This window comes from Dermacentor silvarum, chromosome 1 (genome assembly GCF_013339745.2).
Source record: "Dermacentor silvarum isolate Dsil-2018 chromosome 1, BIME_Dsil_1.4, whole genome shotgun sequence".
Classification (NCBI taxonomy): domain Eukaryota; kingdom Metazoa; phylum Arthropoda; class Arachnida; order Ixodida; family Ixodidae; genus Dermacentor; species Dermacentor silvarum.
Window position 1 is genome coordinate 442,069,345 of NC_051154.1, and position 12,801 is coordinate 442,082,145.

At 42.1% G+C, this 12,801-nt stretch overlaps 1 long non-coding RNA gene across 2 annotated transcripts; it reads left to right on the plus strand.

The window, feature by feature from the left end:
- Window positions 1-509: 509 nt before the first annotated feature.
- LOC119455387 (uncharacterized) lies at window positions 510-11,639 on the plus strand. 2 transcript variants are annotated; one of them, XR_007465263.1, is made up of 6 exons: window positions 510-840; window positions 2,310-2,406; window positions 4,463-4,531; window positions 7,414-7,468; window positions 7,758-7,827; window positions 10,811-11,639. It is a non-coding gene; the product is annotated as an uncharacterized LOC119455387 (long non-coding RNA). The 2 variants fall into 2 exon arrangements; XR_005192926.2 differs by lacking the exon at window positions 7,758-7,827 and having other exon boundaries at window positions 515-840.
- Window positions 11,640-12,801: the final 1,162 nt, after the last annotated feature.

Genomic DNA, 12,801 nt, shown 5'->3' on the forward strand with positions numbered 1-12,801 from the left:
CACACAATGACCACACTTGCAACTCAGCACTCCAACCGGTGGCCTGGTTTTGACTTCGACTGATGATAATGACCAGCTGCGGATGCCAGTCGCAGTACCAGCACTGGAGCTATCTAGTGCTATATGCACAAAGCTAGTATTTTTCCGTTTTTTTGTCAGTCTGGACAGGTCATGCCACGCATGCATGGAGTGATCAGACTGCTAGCGTGCCACATGAGGTCATAAGCAAGCTACAGCACCCCGCACTGTAAACACAAATTAGCCCATATGGGCGTTTTAACAGCTGACATGCCCTTTTTCCTCCCAAGCTCAAAACAGTTACGCCCACGAGATGGAGTAAAACAAGCTAGAACCTTTATTTTACCCTCGACCTCATTCAGATGAACATTAAGGGGATGTTGCGGTAGTAAAATGGGGGTTCTCAAAAAATAACTGGCGTTGGGTCGATAGGGAGTGCTGAATACGCCCATATCTAACCCGAGCCAAACAGCTAAAGAACAACTCAGCCGCCAGGTGCCGCCTGCCATGACCAACATGGCTGTCACCCCGAGCGACAATTTCAGTAGAATTTCTGCACTCAGATTCGAAATATCCCGCGCAATGTGCGTCCGCGTTGTTTTTCTGTTTGGAGTAGCCGCGCTAGCGCTGCAGGCGCTGCAGAGAATGCCGCGCCAAACCCGAAACTACGCCACCGTACCGAAACTTTCGAAACGCCGCGCCGACGGGTCTTCGGAGTGCGCGCGCTCGAAGCGACCAAGCGGCAGCCATTACCACCAGCGTCGGCGCATTGTTCTGCCGTCGTTGGTGTCTCCCGCAGTTTCGAACAGCCAAGACTCCACGGTAAGTGATTTTCAACGACCGCTGCACGTTCTGTGTATGCATATGTGTTCAGAGGCGCTGATACGAGTTATTGAAGGCCTCAGTGCAACAGCTGGCCGTCCCGAACCATTTTGCAAACTGACTTGCACGATCACCGTGTTTGTGCGAGCTTTGTCGTATTCGAAGCGAGTGCTTAGAGTGGAGCGAGAGTAGTTAGAAAACATGATTTTAGATGATGAGGAACTTTGCGATGTCTTCGAGGTCTGTTAATAGGATGGCTGTGAGCGTTCGTGATGTTTCCCCAAGCGCAAGCCACTACCAGAGAAGTTCCGTGCAGTGCGGGGTGAGCTAAGCCGCCAAGCTTCGCCGCCTAACCGCGGCCTTAAAATGTGTCAACTCGTTACTGCGACGCGCGTGTGTGCGGGTTTCGGCGCTTCTTTGTGCGCGGTATCTGCTAGCTGCCGCTTACGTGGCGCCAATCCCCTCGTACGGTTGTGTGCAGTAGGTCGCTTACTAAGCGTGCACTGTGTAGATTTGCCGGTACGCTCCGGGCCGGCGTCTGTCTCTTTGCGCCCACGCCGCTGATTGTGCAGGTAGTGCGCGATTGCTGCGCCTAGCCGCGCAGCTTGGGGAGCCAGTACCCGTCGACTTTGGTCTTTAGATTACCGTTCACATTACCGGATACGCCGTCTTTCCACCCTTCGCGAGCAGAAAACGATGCGGTTGGCTTGACCAAACAATTTACGCGACAGCGTTGGCGGTGATAGATCACGGGAACGTAGCGCGGTGGCTGTGTTATTTGCTGATGCAGTGACTACGCCTCCCATGCAAGCACTATGCAATATCTATATAGTCGGCGATTGTACAATGTTATTATTCGACTGCCCGCTCTGTGCACTGGATGCCTTGACTTGTTTAATGTTTGTTTTGCTGCTGCACCATTGCGTACAGATATTCAGTTTTGATTTCTACATACCAAATTCATACAATGTCGCCCTTTCAAACTCAGGATCTTATCACACTTGACAGTGTGATCGTACTGTGCACGAGTAATATTGACTCAATTACTGCTGCTGGTAAAAAAAAAGAATGGCTGGCTGATCAACCCAAATCTGACAAAAATGTGCTTTAGGTCCGCCATTGTCTATTGTAAAAAGAGATACTACCTTGGTATTCAATGTCAGTGACACTCATTAATTATGCATCCTCTTGACCGAAATAATTTGTCTTGGAAGCCATTCAGTTTATGTGATCAGTAAACATTTCATGGCTTAAGCGCATAGGGGCATGAGTTGGGTAACGGCTTTTGTTGTAAAGAGTAAAGCCTGTTAAAATATAAAATTTTGGCAAGCATAGTTTACCAATAATGTAAGCTGAACAGCATACAAAACTCAGCGTAGCAGCGGAAGTAATCCCATATCAACTTGCGGCCATGCTGTTGTGGGCTCTATGTAACATTGCTGTGTCTAATTTTTCACTTGTGTTTCAAGACTGCAGCCGTTTCATTGCCAGCTGTAAGGATGAAGCAGCTTCATAGCCGGACATCAGACGCCTTCCAAGTTCCCCTTTTCAGCAACAGAGGCATAGGTAGGCTCTTACCTAGTTTTTTTTACCCTGTATCTTTTACCTGCAATGGCTAGTTTTGTGGCTTCAGTTAGAGGGAATGCTGTGACACCTGTTCCATGGGGCAGAAGACATATATAGGCATGTGTGTTCCAGTAAGAAAATAAAAATACTGAAGGAGCCCAACATGACGTATTTGAGGACAAATGTATCATGTAAATTACTATGTGACAAAAATAAAACCGACAAGACTTGGTGCACAGTGTGCAGATGTGTGCATCAGAATAACGACGAAAACCTTGTGCAATTAGTTTAAAAAAATATTCACTAGGTTGTTTTGTTCTCTATCACATTATTGCAAAACTGCGCTCTCTAGTATTGCGTGTTAAAAACACAGTTCAAGTACATCATTTGCCTTCACCATCATATGCATAGAACATATGCATATAAACAGCGTGGAATTCTTAAAAAGTTGCTTTGCTTCACCGACCCTAATTTTAGGTCCTTCTCAAGTTTTCCCATCTATTTAAAAAAAGTATCATGAACACTTTCCAGGGTTTACAGGTAGCTTAAGAACATTGTGCCAGATTCTGAAGAAGCCAAAGAGGTCCCAGTGTCTATAGTGGTGTCTGGTAAATGCAAGTTTCTTGATTGATGCTTTATGCTTAGTACCAATTGGATTAAGTCATGATTTTAGCAAAATGTTTGTTTTCCAGGCAAATGTCATTTGATGTGTGTCCAAAGAACCACACTTCTTAATACAGTTGCTCATTCTCTAAGTCCACTGCTTAGTATTATGAAATGCATGTACTGTGTAAGCATAGTGTTTGGCCTTCAGCTTAAGGTAGTATGGGCACGCTTGCATGCACATAAAGTAGCATTAATACAAATGTGAAAACACAAGTGGTAACACGACACAGCTATGCATAAACATTTTCACATGAGCAGATCACTCAGCGCAATCCTTAGGAAAGTAAGTAAAAATATAATAATGTGCTTATATGATAAACAGTGCTGATGTTTCAGGAGCATGGCCTTTTACCTTCATATGCAATAACAGTTCGTTATTTAGGATTATAAAACTATTTGCCTTATTTCTGTCCAACTGCTCTAAATTTGAAAATTCTCGTTGATTGCATTAGAAAGTTTTTGGGAGTGTCTTCAGTCACTGCCAGAATTAAATTTGTAATTGGAGCCATTGTATGTGTGATAACAAAAAAAACATTTTGGAACCAGTTGACTGTTATGCAGTATGCCAAGTGTGCATATTAGAACAGTAACATATATTTTCATTGTAGACATGTATAAAATGTGTATGTATACATCTTTAAGTCATAGACTGTGCAGTTTTATTCAGATGTGTGATTGTGTGGATGTAGGTTCTTCTGTATAGCATTGTTTAGCATTTTTTAGCAGTACATTAAGGTGTGACACAAAGAGAAAAATATTGTTCAAACAAAATGGTTGAAGTTTACTCTTAAGAGGCTTAAGCATGTTTGGATGATTTTACACCATGTAGTAAAACAAGAATAGGAACTGAGCTGCTCGTCACAACCATATGGCACCAACAAACAATGAAGACAAGGAAAGAAAAAAACAACAGAAGTGAAGTGGACCAAAGGACAACTCGTTGCTGATAGGAGCTGTATTCACATCTGCATGAAGCATGCAATCTTTTATTGAGTTAAAGCAACAGCTCTTCCTCCTGTTCACTTTGTTGCAAATTTCTGCGTGCGTACTAAGTCTGGCCCTGGAAGCGTTAGGCAGTGCCACTCGTGGCCTTAGTGCTGGATGTAACACATCCTTCTAACTGTAGGTCTCATGTATTATGTGAACCTAAGTTTTCTTAAATTCATGTACCCTGCAAAAGCTGCACTTGAAACGATATGCTATATACACCACCATTGCCATGAGTAGCACTGGCTGACAGTCCCGTGGCCAGACATTGATTTACCTTGCTTAACTATTCTGCAAAACTGTTTTGCATGCAAATGTGGGGATTAGTATACATGCAAAATGCCTCACAGCATAAAATTTTTGATATGCATCTTACAATTCTTATTATTTTGTTTTAACTCAGGATGCCATTCTACCTGTGCTGCATTGTGTGGCTGACCACTCCTAGGATCTCAGCAGAATCATTACACAGGTGTGTACCTTTGTGATTCTGACTACGGGTATTTTTGTAGTTACATTTGGTGTAATTGCACAGATGAAATGAAAAACAGATTAAAATATTAGCTGACAGGCACTGTCTCCAAACTTTAGTTACAAAGGCAAATCTTTTTTCACAGTTGTCTTTATAGCAATACAAAAGAATGTGCACATCAAAACACCAGTGTCTAACAAGCAACATCATTGTAGTGTAGAAGAAACCAAAACATCATACGAAAACTTGTACTAAATTAGGGACTGTATTAAAATGTTATGAGAAACACCATTTCTTAAGAGCGACAGTTTGTGTATTGGAGCCTTGAACTATTTCTCGGGTTACTCTGTCTCGTTTCTTGAAGCCAAGGGATGTCTTTTTCTTTTGGTTAGTGATTTTACTCAGACCGCTGCATATTTTGGCACAGTCGGCGATCAATATCTGTCATCGCTACAAGTGGCAAGCCGCGCTCCCCGCGACGAATACTGTGAACAGTACTGTCATTGCGGGAAAAGTGCCTACAGCTACTTCTGTGGAAGATCATGCAAACTGAATAACCTATATAAAAGCATCAGGTGACTCCGCTAAGAGCCTTTTATGCCTTACGCACCAGACTAGGATGCAAGATTTAGGTTATTTTGCAACCAAGACGCCTACATACAACGCTTAAAACATGAATAATGTGGCGAGTTGGGCACATTGGTACATTATTACGAGAATTTCAGCGCAATAAAACACAAGGACGACACAAAGAAACGACCAGGACAAGCGGTGAACTTGCAACAGGTTTTATTGTAGCGAATTTCACATATGTATGCACTATCCAACAAAGATGTCATTATCTGCACATGCGTAGAAATACCATCTCTTTATCTGAGAGTTGTATCGATGGCACGCTAACACACCTTTCCTCTAGCCGGGCAATACGTTCTGCTTCAACAATTTCTCGAGTGAAGTGCGATTTGCTCTTCATAATGACAGACGTATTATGTATGTCAGGTGAACAATCCTTACATGTTAAACATTGATGAGCCAGGAAACCTTCTCTTTCCCTTCATGCGTGTTTTTCACATAGTTTGCATGCTCCCCAACACTTATCCTAAGATTGACGCATCTCCCAGTTTTGCGAACCTACACCTTTCAGCATATTAGAGGGATTTCGTAGACTACACCTTCTGCACAATCAACAAAGGGTGGAGGGTGCCTATGCGTTGTGCCTCAGGCTTGCTCCTTTCTTACCTATGGGTCGGTCAATGTGCAGAGCTTGGACAGCCAGTTAGGTGTGGTGAATATGACTTTTACATCGTACCGCTGGGTCACCTTTTTCAGGTTGCCTAAAAGCTTGTGTACATACGGTATCACAGCTACCTTCTGCCTGCATGGTGATACTGTATGTTCACAAGCTTTCACACAACCTGAAAAAGGTGACCCAGCGGTACAATGTAAAAGTTGTATTCACCGCACCTAACAGGCTGTCGAAGCTCTGCACAATGACCCACCCAGAGGTAAGAAAGCAGCAAGCCTGCGGCACAACACATAGGCACCCTCCACCCTTTGTTGATTGTGCAGAAGGTGTAGTCTACAAAATCCCTCTAAGATGCGGAAAGGTGTATGTTGGCCAATCTGGGAGATGTGTCAACGTTAGCTTAAGTGTTAGGGAGCATGGAAACTACGTGAAAAACGTGCATGAAGGGAAAGACTTTAAAGGTTTCCTGGCTTGTCGTTGTTTAACATGTAAGGATTGTTCACCTGACCTACATAACACGTCTGTCATTATGAAAAGCAAATCGCGCTTCACTCGAGAAATTATTGAAGCAGAACATATTTCCCAGCTAGGGGGGGGGAAAGGTGTGTTAGCATGCCATCGATACAACTCACAGATAAAGAGATGGTCTTTCTACGCATGTGCAGCTAATGACGTTTGTGTAATGAAATATATGTGAAATTGGCTACAATAAAACCTATTGTAAGTGCAGCGCTCGTCCTGGTCGTTTCTTTGTGTCGTCCTTGGGTGTTATTGCGCTGCAGGTCTTGTAATAATGTGCTGTGGGTTTTTTTTCTTCTTTTTGAGTCTGTTGTTTAAAAGGTCATTTTCCTTTTCAGTGTGTTAGATAAAGTCAGTCACAGGAAGGTCGCGACTATATTTTATTTCAGCAACCCTTTATGTGACTTCACACAATTCCTTCACACGTTGCAACCAAGCTTATTTTTTAAATGTATGCCTTTCTTTCAGCATGGAAAAAATCTTACATGAAACAAGGTGATAAGTACTGCTTATGCATTTGTACGATATTCCGACAGAAAGGTGAAAAGTAATAAATCTATGCTTTCATAAATTGTCTACCTAATCTACAAGATTTCCTAATGGGAATAAGACAAATTCATTTGTTTCCACTAGCCTATAACTGAAACAAGAAATTACAAACTTAGCTTTTAAGAGGGCCCTGAAAGGGGCCCAAGGGGGCAGTTGGTGTGCACGTCCTCTTTTCTAGCGCAGCCATCGCTGCACATGGCTGTTGATGCAGCTGAGCACATATACAGCCTGCGCACCTTGTTCTAGAGGTAATCTGCTGTGTGTGCAAATAGTGGGCATGCTGACATGGCTTGGTATTATGTGCATTGTCTTCCTGCTTTGCGAGCACCACTATAATGTGACAAAAGCAGCGTGTGGCCATTTGGTTATCCCAATTCTGGTGTAATGGCACCACAAAAAGTGAACAAAGATGTGCGCACATGACACAAGCCTCAGCTCTCACCTCAAGCTTTATAATCAAGAAACAGAATATATAATAACAAGTGGTGATATGATGTGATGTTATCTATTAAAATTTTTCGTGCAGTGCAACTGATAGATGACTGATGCATTTGTCATTCTATTTAAGTTTCAGAAGCCACAATTGCCTGGCATGCTGTCTGGTCATGATGCGTGGCTACAATGTGAGTTTTGTTGAACACAGTACTGCTGCCACATTTGTTAGTGTTTCACAATGCATGAGGGCAGGTTGTTTCACACAGATGAGTCATGCTCCCCCAATCACGCATTAATTCCGTAGTGTTTAGACGCAACCAAGGATGGAAAAAGGTCAGGACAGGAAAGAGCGTTCTTTCCTGTCCTGACTTTTTTCCGTCCTTGGTTGCGTCTAAACACTACGGAATAAGATGAACCAACTAGCCCAGCAACAAGTCCTGACACGCATTAATACAGCATCCCATCTGTCCAATGTAGGCACAACCTTTTGAGGATTCCAGACTGTACACAACACTTGTGGCCTAGTTTGCCGGATGCATATTATGCCGTAAGCCACAACCAACCTTCTTTATTTTTTACTTCTGCCTTTTTTTTGTCACAGCACAAAACCGTCCTAACAAGGGCCTGTGAAAATATGATTTGCACAACTGAATTAGGCATGACGATGGAATATAATGAATGAGATGAGCCAAGTAAAAAATGGTCGCAGTTGTTTCGTATGCTCTTGTGCTTTTTCATGGGCAAAAGCGCACTTGGTCCCTATGGGCTAAATGCCTTTCTTTCTGTAGGAAGCTTGTGAACAGAGATTTGCTCTGATGTGAGAAAAAATACTGCAGCCAGGAAAACAATTTGGTTGTTGCGTGTGGCACGATTTGAAGGAGGTGATGCACTGTGCAACAGAGGTTGTGTACAGTTGGCCATGGCAATCTTGTTATGCCTATATTGTATTAATTTGAGATTGGGGTGAATCAGGCTTGTGCCTAACAAATCTCATCCGCACATTGCAACATACTCTAAACAATGCTGGTTTATTCTTGTGTTCCACAAAACTCGTTATAGCCTAAAATTATGGAACTTGGACATCATAACAAGCACAATGGAATGCCGACCCAAAGAGACACAGACTGGATGGGCGCTAGTCTATATCTCTTCGTGTTCGCATTCTTTCCTGCTTGTTATGATGTCCAAGTTCCGTTATCACAAAGAAGCCCAAACTTCTGCATTGAACAGAAATTATGACCAGAGAGTACATAAGATAATTAAGCTTTGGCAGATTCACAATGCAAAGGACAAATGCATCGCTCATTCTCAGTTACATTGGATGAAGTAATTGTTTTTGAATGAATGACGTCACTTCATATCACCACATGTTATGTGCGATTTCTGTTTTGTTATTAAAGGTAGAGTTGAGAGTAGGCACTTGTGTCCTGCTTCTCATCTTTGTTTACTTTCTGTGATGCCATTAAGCCAGAATAAATCCATGACATGAACTGCCAGTCCATATAGCTCTACATTGTATGCAGTATGGCTGTTGGCCTGACTTTGACAAGTGCGAAGTAGCAATAAAAACTTCAGAAAGTAGAACTTTGGGCCAGTTGGTGATGCATATTAGAGTACGGTGAAGTGCAATAGATGGGAAAATATGAGGTGAGACAGACGGGCGAAGCTCTACTGACAACTGTGAAAGTTTATTGGAAAATTTTGCTGCACCAGGACAATGCTCGCATGTGCCCAAGACACCTGAAACCAGCAACAAACAAAGCAGGCACAAAAAAAACAAGGAAATACGGCAAAAATTGCTAACATGTGCACGAACTTTTCTTCAAACGTGATAATTGGGAAGCATGTGTACGCTGGTCAACTGCGCACAGCTGGCACAAGAGACATCAAAAACGAAACAGAAGTAGAACTAGCTTAGCTGTGGCTACCTGTGAATAGCGCTTCTTTGTTTAAAGTGCCACCAAAGCCACGCTAACTCACGTATCAGATCCAGAATTGAAAATAATTTTCAATTAACACTGCTGCAAAAAGCTCGCATTCTAATTTTGTTTCTCCATGGCCTACAACTTCCACATTCTTCAACTACATATAGCAACTGCAACATTTGCAGTCCAAGGCAAGATCCAACCTCTTCTTATTTCAAACAACTGAAGTCCTGTCACAGCCTGTCGTTCAGGTACTGGCCAGTTTGTCCCAAGTAAACACGACCGCTGCTTGAAGGAATTCTGCACATGACAGAAGTAGTGCATGAGACATACTGATACTCGTGTTTCCTCGTACAGTATTTCCTTACTCGACTACCCATAACGCGTTTGCACAGTTGTGCCAACTTGTATGGTGCAGGAAACACAGGAACCACCCCATACTTCCCTGTGACTTTCATCAAGTTGTGTGAAACCTTACGCACATAAGTGTTGCCCCCTTGAAGGGGTGGATGTGTTGCTGAGGTTTCACACAACTTAAGGAAAGTAGCAGGGAAGTATGGGTGGATCTTGTCTTTTCTGTGCCATGCAAGTCGGCATAACTGTGCAAATGCGTCGCGGGTAGTCAAATTAGGAAATACTGTATGACGAAACGTGAGTGTCAGATGTCCCATGCGCTATTTCTGTCGTGTACAGGATTCATTAAACTGTGGTCATGTTTACTTGGGACAGACTGACCAGTGCCTGAGTGACAGGCTGCGACAGTACTTTAGGTGTTTGAAATAAAGAGAAATGAGGGATCTTGCCTTGCAGTGCAAAAGTGTGTTATTGTGGCTTTGGGGGCACTTTAACCAAAGAAGTGCGACTCATAGGTAGCCACAGCTCAGCTAGTTCTTCTATTTCTGTTTTCTTGTTTATTCCTCTTGGGCCAGTCGTGCGCAGTTGACAGCGTACACATTCTTCCCAATTACCTTCACATTCATAAGAGAGTGTGAATGCGTTGTTAGCGATCTTTGCCATATTTCTTTCTTTTTTGTGCCTGCTCTGTTTGTTCCTGGTTTCGGGGTGTCGTGGGCGCATGTCCTGCTGCAGCGAAATTTTCCAATAAATGTTCAGCTGTCAGTTGCGCTTCTCCCGTCTGTCTCGCCTCACCTTGTCCCATCTATTGCACTTCACCATACTCGAATAGCAGTAAGAAGAGCAACCAACTCACCCAAGCAATAATCAAAGCCCACAGAATTGCCAAATTGAAGGAAAAATGTTTCAGTGTAGGACCTGTTTTGTGAACTGATAAGGAAATGGCATACTTGTTTGCAAACCAATGACAGGTGCATTTTCCATGCACATACATTATTGTGTGTAACTGCTCCCTGCTTCTTAGGTTTTTTATGGCTTTTGTCAAGCATTCCAGAGTACTTGACTGTTTGTCTGTTGTAAAATTAAATCAGTTGTCATTCAGCACGGCGTGTCATTTTCTATAAGCCCTTACTTAGTCTTTTTACTTGGTGCTGGTTCCACCTAAATATGAATTTCTAAATAGACTTTTTTTAGATTATAAACAGAATACTTTTAATATGTATTTCATTACAAAAACTTTCTCAATTTTAGGAAGTCCTGCTGACCCCAAGCATGGTGTGAAATGAAGAAATGGCACTCCACATCCATAGAGAGCTTGATTTCCCCTGTTTCATGCTTACTTGTTGGCATAGCCAGTCTGTTAGCTTAATTTTTGGTTCTTCCCTATTGAATGCTCAAGAAAGGCACCAAAACTGTCATTCATTGAAAAAAAGTTGTTTGCAGACACTGCCATGCACAAAGCCCTTGACCTCATTGAATGTTTTTAAAAGAAAATGCAGCTTCTGTGTGCAGCAATAGGCTGAACAAGACGAGGGCAAACAGGAAGGTTGCGACATTAGTGTTCAAGAGTTGGCCAACAAAGAAGGTCACAAGCTGAAGCCAACATCTTTACAACGGAACAAATGGATTTAGCCTGAGCCATTCCCTGTTCGACCAGCCAAGTCTCTTTGTCGAAACATGTGCTCTAGCCTAAGGCGTACATATCCCGTTCTACCACTCTCGATCAACGATACACCAATACAATTAGCAACTCGTGGCAAGGTCGTAAATTCACGTGGTGTGCACCCTGTAGTGTAGTGTGCACCCTGCAAAGTAGCATGAATAGTATGGTATTTACTTGAATGAAATGCAGATTTGCTTGCCAGTTACTTTATTCCCATGCTATAATTGGAAAGCATGGTTCCTAAGAGAGAATAATGATTTGAAGTTCACACAGTTTTGCTCCTTTATGTAAGTTCACACTGTTACGGTTGCTACACTACCAGTCCTGTCTGCAACTGCATAGTAGTGTTCCGAGTACGCAGCCCAATTCAATAGAAAAGGTAGGCTTTTTCCTCAGAAAATGTGCTGCTGCCTCACAGCTTGATGCAGACAACTATTTTATATCTGGATGGTGACTGCAATAGGATGTGCTTCTTAAATAAGAGCGATATGCTGTTTCAAGTGCAATTAAATGCAATTTCAAATGACCTCAGCTTGGGGGATCACACGATGGGAGGCCAATGTGAGAAGGAGGATTTGATATTGTTACGTTCGATATGTTACATTACATACTGTGACAATATCTTAGAACAAGGCACTTGAATATGAGAAAGCACGACTTATTTCATCTAAAGTTGCTACTGTTGGATATGATCAGGGAAGGTACTTATTCGTGACTCCATTTGCAACATGTTACAATGCTGGCTTAATATTGTGCACTGGGTAGATGAAAAAACCACTGCTTGCACAATATTCAACTAAACAAGGTAGCCATGCTAAAGTGTCCATGCAGAACACAACTCATGTACTATTAGAAAATAAATATGCAGGGTGATCGTTTCTAAGTTTTATGGAATTTTTAAAAATTGCCTGTGGCAGACAGCATAATTCTTGTCCTTGAGCTGGACTATTTGAAGAGCCGGATTACTAGCACAAGAAATCGAAACACATAATCAATTAGTTAATGAAAATTTTCAGTAATTAACTTAACTGATTAGTTTACAACGCATATTGCAATTAACAAATGGTAGCCAGAGAGCTTGCAAGACGTATCTACTTGAAATGGATTTCCAGGATGACACCAGTTTCGAGATATTATTTCCAAAGTGTGGGACGAAATACATGAATGTTCTAGTTACTTTTGTGCTTCAATGGAGAAGATAGCATTTTGTTAAAAATGTAAGTTGATAAACAGTGCATTTTTAGGGCAAGTTTGATGGCATATATCTCCAAACTGGTGTCATTATGGAAATTCATTCCAAGTGGATATGCCTTGCAAACTCACCGGCTACAATTCGTAAATTGCAATATCAGCCGTAAAGTTTAATTCAAAAGATAATTAGTGGATTTTTGTTAATTAGCTGAATATGTGCTACGATTTGTCGTGAAAGTAATGTCCGCATCTCTGACAAATACAGCTAAGGACTAGAATTATGATATCTGCAACAGGTTATTTTTAAGAATTGTGTAAAACTTAAAAATGATCACCCTGTATATAGGGGACCCTGTTTGGAACTTTCACAAATCTAGTCATAAACAAA